Source organism: Ostrea edulis, chromosome 8 (genome assembly GCF_947568905.1).
Source record: "Ostrea edulis chromosome 8, xbOstEdul1.1, whole genome shotgun sequence".
Classification (NCBI taxonomy): domain Eukaryota; kingdom Metazoa; phylum Mollusca; class Bivalvia; order Ostreida; family Ostreidae; genus Ostrea; species Ostrea edulis.
The window spans coordinates 37,291,979-37,309,927 of NC_079171.1; the positions used below are offsets into that span (position 1 = coordinate 37,291,979).

General features: G+C 35.3%; 1 pseudogene; it reads left to right on the plus strand.

Annotated features, from left to right (window-relative positions):
* Positions 1-9,631: 9,631 nt before the first annotated feature.
* LOC130049036 (uncharacterized) lies at positions 9,632-11,940 on the plus strand (annotated as a pseudogene).
* Positions 11,941-17,949: the final 6,009 nt, after the last annotated feature.

Consider the following 17,949-nt stretch of genomic DNA (forward strand, 5'->3'; position numbering starts at 1 on the left):
ACAGAAATCACTGACTCCAACACGTTTTAACTGTAATGCACAACATAATTCAAACGAAAGTGTAAAGTTGTTTGCGGAAAGGCTCCTACGGATCGCGGAAGACGCGTATTATAGATAAAACCTAACAGATAAGTTAGTTCAACAGCAGTTAGTAGATATCTTTTGTGACGGGCTGACATATGACTATTTGAGAATGAAAAGTCTTTATGATAACCCCCGAGACTTAGAATCAGCAATTCAAGTAGATATAAGAGAATAAAATTTGAGACAGAGTTTGGCAATACGCGAATCAAATGTGTTCGATAATGCAATTAATTACAGAAGACAGACTTTCCGCTGTTGTGACACGTCACATTTCTTAAGAGATGGGTTTTATAACTATACTCCGAGAGGAACCTATGGAGGTGGACAACGCTCGTAATTACAGGTGTTATAGATGTAAGAACTTGGGTCATACAGCAAGGTTTTGCCCCCAAAACAAACCTCAAAATATCAAACAACCAAATGGAAGACAGAATAAACCAAGTAGAACAAACATCTCAAAACCGTACAGAACTGTCAAAAATTTGGACATGTTCAAGCAGATTGTCGAAGTCCGAGAAAGTTTGAAAGAACGTGGCAAACTCGTGATAGACCGTTTACTCGTAAAGATAGATCTTACGGATATGAAAATGAAATTGTTCGTAGATCAACCGCAGACTGGACTCTTAACCCTCATTTTGAAGAGAAAAAGAAGTAGGAACACTAGGACGCTCTTCCTTTAAAGAAACCGAAAGGAAGATTAATAGACCTAATTTTGAAATAAATTTGATGAATATCCCTTGTAGTATATATATTTTTAAAATAAATAAACAAAAACATAGATCATTAGTAGATACTAGAGCAGCGGTGTCTTTGATTAATTAGAAAATGTATAAAAATTTACCCTTTCAATATAAACTTTCCAAAACAGATATACCTGCTCTCCATGCAGCTATCCGCCGCAGTGGTCTAGAGGTTGAGTGGAAAGTCGGGGTTCGAATCCCGGCCGCGAAAGAACTAAGTCGTTAAGACAGGTAGTGACAGTTCCATCGCCAACCGTTCTTCATCAGATGTGAATGTCACTGGTCCTTGGAGATGACCTTTCACACGGATGTCCCGTGTCATAGTAGGTGTGGCACGCTAAAAAGCCCTCACTGCTCAATGGCCATATGTGCCGAGCATAGGTCTAAATTTGAAGCTCCTCACCAGTATCGGTGACCTCTCCATATGAGTGAAAAATTCTTGAGAAGGACGTTAAACAAGATACAATCAATCAATCTTCAAGCAGCTAATGGAACTTCCCTTGTAGCATTAGGCTGGGTGGACATTTCATTTAAGATAGCTGGACTCATTTTGAGCCAAAACAAATATGTGACTTGAGGACTCAATAGGAACATGTTTCGAGACTAGCTCACTAACAACCATTAGTTTATAGTTTAATCTTGGTTTAACCCTTTAACTGCCAGAAATTCTCGAGTTTTCCTTCAAAGCTGGTTAAAAAGTTTCAAATTGAAATTAAACCATTTTCTAGGCACATTTTCATAATATAACCTATACATGCGTACCGCATGATGCAACGTTTTCCGTCCTTTTTTTCGTGGAATATCTCCATCCAACGAAAGGATGATATATTCATTCCTTAACATTTAAATATGTAAAGCATTGAGTTTGAATGAATAAACATATGATTTGAGTTCAATTAAAGATTTATTCTTGAACTACATTATATGCCGCTTCGAAATTGGCGTAGTAATTTACGAAAGCATCAACTGAAAATCGGAAATGGCGGCTTCCACGAATTGTTTACGTTTGACTCACAAACGGGTTCCCTGTGAACTAAAAGGTGCAGGTTTGAAAGGATGCGTTAGAGATGAATCCTGTGAATAGAAAATTGCTAGAACTTTGTTGAGTGGAACTGGCATTCACCTCAATGTTCGATGTCGGTACGAACGGTAAGTATGGGACATGTGTATGATGTGTCATGCGATCAGAGACCAGGCAAGTAAGGTTCTCTTGAGGTTTCTACGGTTTTCAGGGGGACGGGTGAGTGTTGCATAGGGTCTTGCAAGTTTTGCCAGTGAATTACTAGGGCATTGCTTTGATGGTCACTGCAATCCCTGTTATAACTTCGTACGGACGCCTCGTTCCGGTGCCCACTCATGAACATAATATGTCGTAGTTCAAATCGTCGTCGTTAAGGGTTTGAATTGCAGTCGCTCTGAGACAGTGTGCAGTGTAATTTTGAGAGCATCCAGAATTTCTAGATATGTCAGACATGAATTTCGAAAACTGGTACGCTTTGACAGACTTTGCTTTGAACCACACTTTCTCTGATTGTGGAGACGCCATTGCAGCTTTGGAACAGTGATTAAATAATGATATGCCATTCTGGTCTGTGACATGAAGAAGTTGTCATAGGGTGCGTACTGGACAATTGTCATACCCGGTTGAGTACATTCGCTTATCCTGTGGAACATCAGATGTGTCGAGACCACCCTGCCAATTCGTTTGCATGGTTTTATGGGAAATTACTCTGTCATTCTCATCATATAAAAACTCAAATGAGTTTGTCATCAGCTGTTGATGAAACTCAAGCCCCCGTGACACAAAATGGATCGAAATGTCGTACCAGACCCGATAACACAAAATGACGGGATTATCAATAGTGGAAAGGTAGTCAGAGATTTTCAGCAGGTCACTACTGTTAACAACTGGCTTGTGCTGTGTAGGCCAGATTTCATATTTTGCTTCAATTTGCCATCAAGGATGGCATTTGCTGATTTGAAATTTATATCTCTAACAATGTCAAAATTTCGACAATTATCATTCAGATGACTGTTAAGAGCTGAATTTATGGATTTTAGTGTGTTTTTGTGATACCCGTGAGGGTGTTTGCCCTTCTTGGGGTCAAATTTCAGTTGGACTTCAGCATAGAAGTGTCTCAACAGGCCACAGAGTTCCTCTTTTTCAACTTTATGCAGGTTAGTGTCAGTATTAAGCTTTCCCATGCTCCAATCTGGAAATCAATTTTGAATTGTTTATTTTGGGGTGTTCTCTCAGTTATTGTTTTATATATTTAACTATTCTTTAGTAGCTTAGTACTTCGTCACTAGCTTGAAAATACGGATGTATATTTAATTGCTGTTCATTTCATTTCAAAATTAAGGATTATCTCCCTCGTGCATAGCTCTTATCCTTGGACGAATTTGGCTCCACTTTTTTGGCACGCTGTTTTTTGGCTATACTTGGCTCCAAAACTTCATAGTTATTTTGGATTTCAAACATTTCGGTTGAGCATCACTGAAGAGACATTATTTGTCGAAATGCGCATGTGGTGCATCAAAATTGGTACCGTATACGTTTTACTTTAAGTATTCGTTAGCGAGACAGACAGAGGAATTTTATTTCATTTATTTTAACGAATGCATACATTGTACAGTGTTTGTTATTATATATATATATATATATATATATATATATATATATATATATATATATATATGTGTGTGTGTGTGTGTGTGTGTGTGTGTGTGTGTGTGTGTGTGTATGTATGTATGTATGTATGCGAGGGTCTCTACAACTCAGTAGCTAAGTACTTCGTTACTAGCTTGAAAATACGGATGTATATTTAATGCAAATTGCTGTTACAAAATTTAGAAATTCATTTCAAAATTAAGGATTATCTCCCTCACGCATAGCTCTTATCCTTGGACGAATTTGGATCCACTTTTTTGGCTCGCTGTCTTTGGCTATATTTAGCTCTAAAACTTCATAGCTATTTCGGATTTCAAAGATTTCGGTTGAGCATCACTGAAGAGACATTATTTGTCGAAATGCGCATGTGGTGCATCAAAATTGGTACCGTATAAGTTTTACATATATATATATATATATATATATATATATATATATATATATATATATAAGAGTAAATTTGTTTGTATCACGTTACCTTGGAAAATCTTGACACCCCACTTTGTTTTGCTCTTTGTACCCTTGAGTTGAGGACCACTTTCGATTCCTTTTAATTCCTTCTCAGAGATTGTTTGAATCTTGGATTGGAAATGACGGGGTTTATGTTCTGGTGCCTTGGCCAAATCTCTAAGCGCCTCATCATTGGATGTAGAAGTATTTATGATTTCACAAATATTCTGACAATTTTCATCCTCGTCATCAAATTTATTAAAAAGAGAAAGAAGAGTTTTTTCATCAAAATCAGGTTTCATAACTTCACATTCAGGTTTGTCTTGAAAAATATCATCGAAAGTACCAATATCGAAATATCCTCCATTGGAATCCATTTTCAGAAACTGCATAAGCAGACGGGTACGCACGTGTGTTATGTTTTTCCTTGAAATAATCATATTTATTTTATTTTATATAACTAATTGTTTATTTTATCATTTATTTTTAATATGTTAATGTTTTGTTGAATGAATTTATTTGGATCGATAGAGTTATTTAATGCACAATAAAGGATCAGAAAATATATAATTCTGCAGTAAATACATCACAGTTATAAAAACAAATACCAATAACTGAGTATTAATTTCAGATGTATGCAATCTAAATAATCTACACATTAATTTTGGGAGAAAAGTACAGAAAGGTCATGGTAGCTTAAAAGATTCTCAAGTTAAATACATGGATACTATAAATGCTATAAAATATAACAAGAGTATCATATCAACTATTTCATTCAAAATGTTTTAATGATATACATGTACATGTACATGCAAGCATACATTGAAATCCATACATAGTTATTCAGTGAAACACTCGGATGAGGTTAAATTCACTGGACACTTTCTTTTCCCGGTCCTATTTTGATGTACGGTTTTGGACACAACGGTTTTGGACAGGACTGTAGACTGTCTGAAGTGTCCTTACAGTGTGGCCTAATTACCTGGTACAGGTACTACTGTCTAGCTGCATCAAGGCCTTTTAGTGCAAGTACTGGCGGCATGGTGGTGTTGTCTAAGAACAGCTGATTTCTCTTCATGATGCTGACAAGTTTTTCCTCAGAACTGTTGCATTCCTTCGCAGAGACAATTCCTGGCTTGTTTGCAGATATTTGGAAATGGTGGTACTTTGAAATGGCTGGTATTTTTTAAAAAAAAATTCTATCAATATAAACAGACCAATTATAAAATACCACAGGTCTCTCCTGGTCTTTTATCAGCTAGGGAATGCTGTGCAGATTCCTAATTGATCTGCTCTATGGAGAGCCAAAGAGTTCAATATTCTATCTTTGTAATTATGTATTTGTTGTTACTAAATGCGCAATTGGTTCAATGTAAAATAGAAAAATGTTAATCGTTATCTTGACATTTGTAGTACATAACGGCATATTCGTTATTTGAATTGTGTAAGATGTAAAGGAATGTAATGTCTGTGTAGATGCGTAAGAAGTGAATGCATTATTTATTCAATGTAAATTTGAAATTAGATCTTCGTCATCCATATTTGAGCATTTGCACATTGCAGTTGCGAGTTACAGTACAATTTTTTGGTAATCCGTCCGATGATAGTTCAACATTCGAATTTGCTCATTCGTTTACTGCATTTCAGCATGTGTTCGTTGTTTTACCATTATGACGACAGAGGGCGCGCGCTACATCGAATCTTTTGGGAAATAGACTATAGAATCATATTGGAGGACCAGTTTATGTGACATTCCCTCGGAGCTATTATTTTCCCGGCCTTTCGAAGTCCGAGGTAAATCATTTTATTTTGTGCAAGGAAGATATTTTGATAAGCAAATTCATACCATATTTTTACTATGAGTTTCATTCCTTCTGTTTATCATAAGTAGAGTTTCTTCTCCGACGATGTACTGATTAATAGAAAAATTCGATTATCTAATCGAAATGGCCCCCGGTTATAGATAATCTATTAAAATTTTTGATAATCGATTAATCAAAATCTAACTTAAAGTAATTTATTCTCATGCTTTCTTGATTTATTTTCTGTGAATGTAGCTAATTCATAAGTATTGATTTGATAAATGAATCAAATGATAAAAAATACATCAAAAATGCATTTCAGAAATCACCCCAAATTTTTTACCAATTCATTCTTCATTCAATGAAAAAAAAATTAATACTTGAAATTAATCGATTATTAATCAATTATAGTGCGTCCGATTATACTGATAATCAATCATGAAAAAATATTCCGATGGTTCATCACTACGACTGTTTACAAAGTTGAATACTATTCCCTAAAAGGGCAATTGTTACACTAAAAATGGAATTGTTACTCTTTTTTAGTCTAATTAACTGTATCATTGGGATTTTCAGTTGTTTTCCCTCTATTTTCGTGTTTGCTTTGAGTAAAACATTAAGTGCAAGAATACTTCTACATCCTCTAAATATTTAGAGTCTAGGAAGCGTATATTTTCATATATGTACAAGGACTCCATATGTGGCCAACAAGGTTTATAAATAACCTCTAACAGCTAGACTATCAAATAAAAAAATATTTCTTTCTATGATTTAAACAGACAAAATGAGTGGTTTACAATAAAGAGGCTTGACAGAGGACAACTGGAACAATTTTTTTGACAAGAGAAAAACTATATCAAAATACCCATGGTAATGTTGATTAATGATACATTTTTAACAAAAATAGGAGTTTTGAAATTGGGGTGTCTGAAATTGAGTTAGCTATCTTGTGGAGAGAAAAAGAAGGTGGTGATCAGATACGAAACAAGTGCTTGTGGAAATAATGTAAAATTCAAATCTATCCCCCCCCCACATTTTTTGCAAAGATAGACATAATAGACATATTAACCCCCCCCCCCCCCAAACGACGTAGAAACATTTTTGCTGGTTTACCCCCTCCCCCACTTTCCGACGCCTATGAAACAAGAATAGTTTTTGCGTGTTTTAGAATTCTTACTCAATGTACATATTAACTATTCAATATTGTGAATTACGTATTTCAGTGACAGCAATGTAAAAATGGTGGGGAAGGGGCGCGAAAACGAAAATCAATCCCAATCAAAGCAAATATGTACCAGAGTTTTTGGTCTCGCACAAATAAATGTAACGTCCCTGGTGGTATGTTGTTACTAAATGGCATACACTGTTAAATCAAAGTAAGCTCATGGAAAAAAAATCAGTCCAGTCATCTATATTGATACTTACAACAATGTTCTACATCAAGTCTCTGATCAAACTACTTCAGCAGCACATTTTCAACGACTTTTAGCGCCAACCGGTTAATGTTGAGTGTGCTAGACCGAGTGTTAACTGGTCCTCCTATATGATTCTTTAGTCTGTTTCCCAAAAGATACGATGTAGCGCGTGCCCTCTGTCGTCATAATGATAGAACAATTTACAAATGTTGAATTGCGCAAATGCGAATGTCGAACTAATATCGGACGGATTACCAAAACACATTTACCACAACTCGCATAGGCTTAACAAACTACAATGTGCAAATGCTCAACTACGGATGACGAAGATCCAATTTCAAATTTACATTAAGTAAATAATGCATACACTTGTTACGCATCTACACAAACATCTATTCCATTTACATCTTACGCAATTCAAATGAGGAATATACCGTTATGCACTACAGATGTCAAGATAACGATTAACATTTTTCTATGTACATTGAATCGATGGCGCGTTTAGGAACAACAAATACATAATTACAAAGATATAATATTGAACCCTTTGGCTGTCCATACTGCTCACAGATGATGCCACGTCATTAAGAGTCTGTGCTGTGAAATCTGGGCTAAATTTAGTGTGTCCTGCTTCCATTAAAGAGAATTCTGCCATTTACACAAACAAACTGAAAACGACCTGGTCTGGACCTCTCGAAAGAAATTGAAGTCGAATCTTGGACTTAAGTCTGAGATTTTACTCAAATTTTGACTGCTCAAATAACAGAAAATTCAAATTTAAGTTTGAGATTTTTTGAGAAATCCAGGCCATGGAATCGGGGGACTTGAACTTAAAATTTAATGGACAGCTTGCTTGTTTCGTATACTGAAATTAATTCCTTATTTGTATTATTGTATTAGATAGTTGAAATAAATGTTGATACATTGATTTAAAAGTATTTTATTCAGTTTGAGAATGACTGGAGAAACAAAATGGCAGAAAAGTTTAAAAATTACATATTTTAAAATACCCATATCTTTAACATACATTAAGTGATCTAAATTTTTTTGTACCATTGTAATCCTTGTGAAAGTATTTTTCTTTTGATATAAAAAACGTGTGATTTTACAACTTTTAAAATTTTCGCCTGCCATTGCTATGAAAGAGTATCGATGCTGAATATCAATATAATTATAATATTATGTAAAAATTCTGGATTTTTCTGCATGCATTTTAATTTTGATTTGTTTTTTATTTAAACTAAGTAAATTTTAACTTACCTGTAAATAGTGTACGGGTACTAGAACAAATCTTAAGCGTGATACCCTCACCAGTAATGACGACAGACCGGAAACGAGAGGCGTGGTGCGTCATCCATGACTATTTACCATTCTAAAAAGGGTGGACAAAGTTTCGAGTTGCCGAAGCCACCCCTTCCCCTCTCCCAGCTGTGACAGTGTCGGACAAAATAATTTATTAGGGTTACCGTTACCGCCTGACTCTGTCAATGGATATGAAACAGTGTGAAAAAATTAAGGACAGTGTTTCGTTCAAAATTGGGACGTGTGATTTGCCGCACGTTTTGCAAAACGACAATCCGAGACTCGAACAATAGCGTCAGTGTCTCCCTTACTGACTGGTCGGACCCTCCATTTGCACTCATGGCAATAAAGGTACAATAGTTTGATTTTATGTTGCATGTATAGGAAGTCTTGAAAAACGCATGTTGAAAGTTTGATAAACAATGTTTATGGAATGTGTAGATCTATAGAAATCACTAAATAGAGAAATCACGGTGGGTGCTTGTGAACCAGACTTCCGGTAACCCCGGCCCCATCCTCTTCTTGTATTTTTTAAATTTTCAATTCCTTGGGTATTTCGGATGTATATTTTTTTAAATATCAAATATGGATATGTACCTTCAGGGTGTTGTTATTTCAATGGAAAACACAAATCTCGCATATTAACATAATATATGAACCTAAGTTATGATCGGTGAGGCGGCATTTTCAAAATATCGGTTGAAATTCGTGTATCCCATTGAAATACAAACACACATGGTTTGTTGATATAACTACCCAACAAGAACTAGGTCAAAACAAACTTTAAAACTATTTAAACAAGAGATATTATATACAGGTGTAGATGTCGCACAGGCATTTAATATGCAGCAATAGACTGAAGGTCGAAATAACGGGGAGGCCATGTTGGATTTGTTGGATTTTCAGGTTAGACAGAATTATATATATATATATATATATATATATATATATATATATATATATATATATATATATAATCATTCATTTCGATATTTGGGTGATCAATGAGATAGATCTGCTTACATTGATAATAATTTCAAATAATTATAAATGGGGAGGGAGAGGATGATTATTTGGTATATCAATGCCTCATACATATCCCTCCATATATATTATTAATTCTACCATGTCTTTTGTTCGGACCTGTCAAAATCTTTAAAAAAAACTTTAATTAAGATTCCCCGTTTTTATTGACAGTAAACTGGTCGTGTGATCCCGACATCAGAAATGCATCCCCGGCACAGTGCGCAGGAAGTCCTATTGTGTGACCTCTGTGAAACTGTCCCCCTACAGAGTCATTGTGAAATATGTAACATAAACCTCTGTGTTAACAGCATGGGGAAACACATCTCGGATTTGTCTAAACGACACAATGTGGTGCACTATTTACACAGAAAGTGTACTCCTAACTACCCGAAATGTCCGAAACACACCGAAAAACGCTGTGAACTTCACTGCGAGAAATGTGAAATTCCTATCTGTTCTGCCTGCGTCTCCTCTGATGAACATGAAGGTCACAAGTTATCAGATATTCTGGAAAAACTCAGCTTTAAAACACGAAATTTACAAAAAGATTTAGAAGAATTGGAGACCAGAATTTATCCCCAATATGAAGAAATGGTGTCCAATGTCCAAACTGAGAAAGCTGAGTTAGAAACAAATTACGGGAAACTGAGAACAGCTGTCGACCAACAAGGAGAAGTCTGGCACCGAGAAATCACCGCCATTGTCAATCAGCGGAAATCTGATATTGAGGAGATGAAAAATAAACATCTATCTACCCTGAATAGCAATACAGAAGAAATCACACAGAGAATTACTGAACTCAAACATATCATTTCCAACTTGAAATCAATACTAGAATCCAATGACGTCTCCTTAACTTCTAGTTACATATCTAGTAATTCCGAGTTTAGAATATTACCGCCAAAAGTCCGAGTTACATCACCGAGTTTCTATCCTCAGAAAATAAATAAAGATCAGCTTAATGAAATGTTTGGTTCTCTGTCGCCATTATATATTAACACAAAAGAACAAGGTTACCAAAATGAAGTCACCAGAAGCTATGTCATCTCCTCCAGTCAAACCACTACTTGATAAACCGCGACTCGCCGCCACCATAGACACTGATTATTCACCACTCAGTGTTAGCTGCCTCAGTGATGAACAAGTCTGGACATGTGGCAAGAATAACGAAACCATGAAGCTCTTAAACCTCCAGGGTAAATTACTAACATCTATACAAACCGAGTCGGACAATGCACCACAAGACATAACAGTCACACGTGACGGAGATCTTGTTTATACTGACACTACTAAAAGAACTGTTAACCTAGTGAAAAATAAACAAATACAGAACGTGATCTCACTACAGGAGTGGACACCTTGCTTTGTCTGCAGTACCGCCTCTGATGATCTCCTGGTTATCATGGACAGCACCGATGAAACACAATCCAAAGTTGTGCGTTACTCTGGCTCCACAGATACACAGACCATTCAGTTTGATGATCAGGGTCGTCCTCTATATTCATCTGATTATAACTATAAATACATCTGTGAGAACAGGAACCTGGATATTTGTGTGGCTGACTATGCAGCTAGAGCAGTAGTTGTGATCAACCAGTCAGGAAATTTCCGATTTAGATACACTGGTCATCCCTCTAATACCAAGGAATCATTCTATCCAATTGGCATCACTACAGACAGCCAGGGTCATATCATGACAGCAGACTTTAACAATGGCTGTATCCACATCCTAGATCAGGACGGACAGTTCCTCCGTTACATTCAGAACTGTGATTTATACGGTCCATTCGGTTTATGTGTGGACATCAGAGACAACCTTTTTGTGGCTGAGTTATATACTGCTAAAGTAAAGAAAATCCAATATCTATCAACACATTGTTAGTTACACTGTGTTACACCTACCCACACAGTGTTGATTACATATGATAAATATGCGCGAAGTGTTATTTACAGCAGTGTGTTGATTACAACCACTGGTTAATTACAGCTGTGTGTTAATTACAGTCCGGTGTTTGTGATTTGTAATGAACATGTTCTTGTGTTTGTGTGTTTAACTGATTGAACATTAGTTGAACATTAGTTTCTCACTATTGTTTTATAATTTTAGTGGAACTAATTTTAACATACTTATTACTAATTTCACCATGTTACTACATGTAGTTATTCATCTATTCCATTTTCAATCTTTCCAACAAATATGCATCGCTGAACACAATTTAATGAATGTAGATCAGCTATTGTGAAGTACCTAGGGATTTCACTTTTGTGTGTAGTCTTGAATTATAGTACATCCACTACTGAGTACTAACATGTATGTGTATACTTGTCTTAGAGTGCTAAACTACTAATCGATCATTAGTCTGTTAATCATATATTCCAATATGTTTAAAGGAAACGTAGGGTATAAAAAAATAATTTCACATTTCAAGTACTAAATATTTAGTAATTAAGTCCATTGGTTATTTCCATTTGATTGTAATCTGTTGTGTAGAAATCGGCTATTAGATATAGCTACACATCATCTGCTGGAGGCTGCCATTTTGCAAGATAAAGTTATCGGTCTTTAAGATATTTCCCACAATCCCATCTGCTTATGACGTATACCGGGCAATTTCCTCTCAGTGAAAGGAGCTGATCATGTCTGACTGCAAATGATATCAATATGAGCCTGATTATAATGAAGAGGAATTATTAGCAGCTTCAAATGAAAACACCAGTGAATTGGGATGGATTGATGAAAACGACGCTCTTAATTCTTAAACTTTTAATTTTGTATTCTTTATACAGTTCATTATCTTCACTTCTTCATTCTTCACTTGAACATTTCTTAGCACATATGATGGACAATGACTGGGCAATTCTATCTGTATATGTTGCACAAAGTTGATTTATTCTTCAATATGGATTGAGAGTGGGATATTTTTGCCACTATTCATGTCTTCATTGAGCTGAAAATATAAAAATGAAATCAAACCATTACTTTATAACTTAAATAATGAAATTTCATGAAAACGCATGTACATGTATTTCACACAACAAAGAGTTTATTTTTCATAGTAGTTTTCTCTCTTCCTGATTTATTAGTACATCTGTTTACAAGAGAATATTGCAATGTGAACCTGTATACAGCACAAATCAGTTGATTATCACTACACCCCTGCACTAATTACCACGTAAATGTCAAGACTTCAAAGATTAACTGCAAAGGGGGAATTCAAATGACCTTGGTTGTAAAACTTTGTTAATCTTTTAGAGAAATGCATCAAATTACCTGTTTCCTAAGATGCTGATAGTCCAGGTTGGTCAATAGGTTTTGCATATGAGTTTTTCATTCGTTTCCAAAAGAAAATGGATTAGCTGAAAAATGAAAAATATTCATAATGACTAATTAATTATTTATATAAACTATACTTCAAATATACTATACTTCATTTGTTTACTTGTACATTTTCAATTTCTTTAAAAAACAATAGTATAGGCCGGGGCTAATACAAAATGTGCTAGTGCAGGGGATGATTTTTGAAAGTATTACATGGATCCCGCTTTTCCTTTTCTTCATCTTTTTGAGCTATTTTCTCTTATTTCCTTAGGCTTCCTGCCATCAAATATTTTAGTTACTGCATGCATCTTCTTTTTAATAGGTTTTAATGTGTATCTCAATATCTTAATTTAATTAGATATTAAATTAACTTTGAATATTTCATATTTAGCTTGTACAAAATGTTCACTGGATAAGGATATTAAAATAAACTGAATTAGATTAGATTAGAAAATTATTGCATAAGTAAAAGTTTGTTGTAAATAAACTCTGGTTATTTACACATTAAGAATTATTAGTATTTACCAAGTAAAAAGCAAATATAATTTATACTTACCCTGATATCCTCATTCAAAGAATCTTTCTCAAAATGCCGTTCAAAACATTCATTCCCAAGGTTATGTATCCGAATTCTTGCACAATGTTCATAGTTTTTGGGGAGATCAGGGATGCTAAAAGGTAGATACATGTATTCCTTTTCCTTTGACCACGGTGCCAAATTTCGATTGAACTTCCGACATTTAAATTATAGATATTCTGTAACCCATTTATAGATAGAATGTTCTATCGTTAAAATGATAATGTCCTACGGACCCGATGTGTGAGGGCCTGTCCCGAGACACAGATTATTCTAACTAACCCATTTAGTGCTATAGGCACAGCAGTTGCAATTAATTGCCGCATACACGTCATCAGCCGCCATGATGAGATTCTCCCATTCAGCTCAGTTTTCAGTGTAAATGACAGATTAAATCTTGTTTTCAACAGCAATTATTTTTTCTATGCTTGATTTTGTTGTCTGCATGGTACCAGTTTTCACATATCAAAATTTGATTTTTGACCCTACGTTCCCTTTAATTCTAAATGTATATATAAATAGATAAACATGATTTAGAGTACAGTTTTACTTTATTACTGAGTACTTACTTAGATATATAGTATCATAAAAGAGAGTGACCCCAAACGTCCAGTTTGACCACTTTGATCGAGGCTTCCTTCCAAATAACAAACAAGAATTATTTAAACAACCAAAAATTGATTTTGAAAAAAACAAACAAAGAGAGGTAATTGATAAAGAAAAACTGCACAACCACTCGCACATCAATCACACGACTAGCAAAAAGATTAATGTTCAAAATAATAGGAAAACAGTGCCTATTATATATGCATAAATATGTTCTACAGCCTCACATCTGTATACCTAAGACAAAGTAAATGAATAGTCATGCAGAGCAGGAAGGCATCTACCGAAGTTTCATGATCACCGCTGTGAAGATTGTCTCCAGGGTGGGGTCAAAATTGGAATAAATATTGTTTATGTATAAAGTATTTAAATAACATCTCCTTTACTGCTATACTGCGTCTCTATATGAGTGAAAAATTCTCGAGCGGGACGTTCAACAAGATACAACCAATCAATCAATACTGCTATGCTGTGGGAATTTCGTTGTTTAAATATTTTGCATGAAATAATTTCAGTTCAGTTAAAAATTATTTGAATAAAAAGAATTGTTTAAACAGGTCTGAATGTTGTATTAGACTCAAGGCTTTTATAAGTGTGATCTTCATTCCCGCCAAATGTCAGTATTCAAAACAGATTAATAGGGGTGGGGACAAGACTAGGCTTTCATGATGTGCCAAAAATCGAGAGCATGCTTTATTTCCAGTATTCGTGTTTATTACAAATGAAGACCAAATATGTACGTATTGGATACAATGAATATATACAAAAATCAACGGGGTTCGAAATGACTGCTACCTAACATGGCTACGCCAACAAACGAATTAATTTGAAGTTTTAATAAATGTTTACACAGAAGTATATGCTAGTAATCTTTTGATATTTTAAGATGACGATGCAAGAATGCAGCGATTTGAGGCTTCAAATCTGAGCAGATTTTTCTGCGTCGTAAATCGAAAGTTTCGATATGGGCTATAGATCTGTAGCTCTCTGGTCTGTAAATATAATTCTAAATTGTCCGTACGTGTAGCAGGCGTTGTGTCCTTCCCGATTGTGTTTGTGAATGAATGAAGCTGAATAAAAGCTTTATGGATTTTTATGATAAAAGAAAATGCAAAACTCCTGCATAATTACTTGCATTCGATTTATCATGATGCAGTGACCTTTTGTAAGGTTTAAACCTGAATCAAGGTATCTGTGTGAGTTAAAATTTTACACCTAGGTATATGCATGCAAAAATGACATGAATTAATATCTAATAACCTTGTATTTTTATTTTAATAATTGTTTGATATATGTAAAAAGTTCAGATGGTTTGAAACTTAACAGGCTTACCGTAATATATAAACACCGAGAAATGAATAATACATATATTTCATGCTATCGTGCTTCCGTACAATACGCAGGTTTTTGGGAGTTGATTTTATCAACTTCTCTAATACTATGCAATAACTCGGCTCAAAGTGGTGTGAACCTGAGTACTTCTTTACAAACATATGTAATGTTCAGCGCTTGCAGCAAATAGTTCGTAAACCGTTTACGTATTACACGTTTAAATGCACAATTTCTGTAAAAGTTACTTTTCTACCGTCGATCAATTGAGTATGTTAATTGAAAACAATATAAATATCACTAGAAATGAAATCTAATGTCAACAGCGATATTTCCCAAAATTAAAAAAATCCTACATGCAGACTATCAGTGATCATACTTTACAACAGGTTAAACACACGTGCCTTGCGAACTGAAAGTGGGCCTACACAAAAGTCGGTGTCTTTGAAAATGCGGTTTCTGCGTATTCTATAGCAATTGAGTGGACCTTTCAAATTCAAAGATACATATCCATGTTTACACACGTGTCCACAATCGGAAAAGCAAACGACAGTAACTGATCAAATTAAAGCTAACCAAAAATAGCGTGAATCGACATATTCAATGCTAAAGTTTGAAGAATTGAATGTCTATGGAAAACCCCCCAAATATTTTGTTGTTTTCAAGAAAAAATGTCGTAAATATGAAAATCAAACAACACGCCATATAATTTCAGGGTTTTTTTAAATACACATTTCCCCATATGCATGGACCGCGACCAAGTTCTTAAAGAAAAAACGTCAACTGATTGAAATATAGAGCACGTATGTTACGGCACGTTTGGTGGCCTCGGCACGTTCAGTCGCCGACGACCAGTTGTGCCGCACGTATCGTCGCCGGGCGACCGAATGTGCCGTGAGGGTGGACACGGATGGTCGTCAATTTTAGGCCATACCCGAGCACGAATGATTGCCACCCAAGCTCACAGTCCGAAACCCCAACTTTGTTTTTATCTTCCCTCTCCTCCAACACATATTCTCCTTCCTTCTCTTTATCCCATCTAATCCTCCTCCCTCTTCTCCACATTCTTCTTTTTGTTCTGGTTTGATCAAATCGAACAACAAGTCTTTTGAAATGATGGCTAAAATCTAAGGGAGATGTTGCGCTTTCTGGTAGTCTTCTATGAGTAATCAGATGTCATTGGACGTCCCCTACAAAATTCACAGCATATTCTATTCCGATTCGAAACATCCCTTCAAGCCTTTGGTACGTTTTGCGTGTGCAGAGGAGAGGCTAATTTTGCATTTCATAAAGGTGGCGTAAAAGTGTAAAACCAGAAGCGGAGAGAGTGCACAAAAACAACATGGATATACCCACAAAACTGTAGTATTCCTCTATAGACGCCTACTCTTCAACATGTCAGAGATATCCCCGCGCTGCCCTTACAATCACCCCATGTCATCTCTTTCTTTCTCTCTCTTTCTCCTCTCTCAAACAAATTCAATCACACACAAACACACACACACACACACACACACACACACACACACACACACACACACAGAGAGAGAGAGAGAGAGAGAGAGAGAGAGAGAGAGAGAGAAAACTGTGTTTGTGGTAGATACCTTATAAGATAATGGCTCCATTTTGAAAGAGCAGCATTCATATATAAAAAGTGCTTAATTCAGACCTATGAATTTGCAAATTGCTTACTCCACCTTTTCAATTTGATGTATACTTTGTGAAATATCCGATTTTGCAGGCTTTTTGGTACATCTTACTTTCAGGCTTATCGCTAGTGCAATAGTTGGCCTAAAATATCTTTTAAAATTTTGTTGAGCATAGTACTTAAGGTTCTTTTTTTTTTTTTTTTTTTTTTTTTACATGAAGTCAATATACTAAGTAGTAAATATCTGTTCATAAATATTATGTTAATTAGAATTAGAATTATGTTCACCGTGTTGTTTATGCCGAATCTAAAGATTTCATTTTCTTATCAAACCATATATTGTAGTACTTGCTTTGTATTTCACTTTGTGTGCTATGTGTATTTGTACCCTCATACTTATCAGGATGTATTGCACGTCATATTTATATTCATTCCGCTTTAAAGATATCTTATATAATTTATGAAATATTTTCTATTTTATTTTATTAAGATGTCTCATAATTTACAGTTTATAAGATGAAAGGTGAAGATAACGAACAATGATCAATCTCACAACTCCTATAAGCAATACAAAATAGATAGTTGGTCAAACACGGACCCCTGGATATACCAGAGATAGGATCAGCTGCCCAGGACGAATAAGCATCCCCCGTCGACCGGTCAAACCCGCCGTGGACCCTATATCTTGATCAGGTAAACAGAATTATCCAAAGTCAAAATCAGTGTGCCAAGAACGGCCAAACAATCGGCATGAACCACGTCAGACAGCATAGATTGGAAAAGTGAAATACAATCCAGACAGCTGTTAACTTACCAGTGTCTATATGTATGTAGGCATAAACAATTACACTTTGACTGTTAAAGATACAAAATAAGTTTATGAATTTGAGTGTAGTTCTATTTCTTTTAATTTTATAATAATTCTCAATCCCAGAAGTATCTGGTGCACAACTCCCATCAATACTTTTTGTACTTTGATT